Raw genomic sequence first — 1462 nt, 5'->3', positions numbered from 1 at the left:
GAAATATTCATTAGGCGAGGAATTTTTCAAGGAGATTCCTTGAGTCCTCTCTGGTTCTGCCTAGCCCTGAACCCATTATCCAACATGTTAAACAACATGCAATATGGCTACAATATCAGACATGAAAAAACAACACAGTTTACGCTGTCACATCTCATGTACTGTACATGGACGATATAAAACTTTATGCATCCACACAACTTCAGCAGCTCCTACAAATCACACATTCATACACCAAGGACATAAAAATGGAGTTTGGCTTAGACAAATGCAAAACACTTCACATTGAAAAAGGAATCCTGAAGAAAGAAGAGTTTGCACTTGGAAATGGAGACTTTATTGAATCCATGGAAGAGGGTGAGTTCTACAAGTATTTAGGATTCCAACAGGCCAAACTAACAGAACATATACAAATAAAACAAAGATTAATTAAAGAATACCAAAGTAGGTTGAATGCTATCCTCAGAACACAGTTAAATGCAAAACACACAGTTAAAGCAATAAACACATATGTCTCAGTACTCATATACTCTTTTGGAGTTATACATTGGACTCACACAGATCTTGAGCAACTCCAAAGGAAAACAAGAACAACACTTACTAAGCATAAACTACATCATCCTAAATCCACTATAGAAAGATTAATTAATTAACCTTTCCATGTAAAGATGAAGGACATGGCCTGATTGACATAGTTAACCTTCACTACAAACAAACACAGTCACTGTGAGAGTTTTTCTACAGGAAACAAGAAACATCACAATTACATAAAGCAGTAACTCTAGCAGACTCAAATAACACACCATTAAACTTACGCTCACATCATACAGACTTGACACAACATATAAAAAGCATAGACACCATTAAGCAATCGTGGGCTCAAAAGGCACTCCATGGCAGGCATCCTTATGACCTAGCCCAGGATTCTGTTGACAAAACTGCATCAAACAGCTGGTTAGATCGAGGATGCCTCTTTGGGGAGACGGAAGGATTCATGATTGCCATACAGGATCAGGTCATAAATACTAAAAACTACAGAAAACACATACTTAAAGATACAACACTCACAAATGACACATGCAGAAAACGTCACATCATGCCAGAAACTATACAACACATTACTTCTGGGTGCAAGCTCATGGCACAGACATTATTTACACAGACATAATCAAGTAGCAAATATAATACACCAAGATCTTGCAAACAAACACAAATTATTAGACATCCACGAACCATACTAAAAATACATTCCACAGACGGTATTGGAAAATAACACACAAAATGTACTATGACAGAGCACAATCACAGATAAAACAATTTACCACAACAGACCAGACATCATACTCATTGACAAACATAATAAAATCACATACATTATAGACATAGCCATTCCAAACACTCACAATGTACAAAACACATGCACTGAAAAAATTAGCAAGTACACAGAACTCGCCCAGGAAAT

Source organism: Centruroides sculpturatus, unplaced genomic scaffold, assembly GCF_000671375.1.
Source record: "Centruroides sculpturatus isolate CEXI.00-Female unplaced genomic scaffold, Cexi_2.0 scaffold675, whole genome shotgun sequence".
Classification (NCBI taxonomy): domain Eukaryota; kingdom Metazoa; phylum Arthropoda; class Arachnida; order Scorpiones; family Buthidae; genus Centruroides; species Centruroides sculpturatus.
This window is presented reverse-complemented; position numbering follows the sequence as displayed.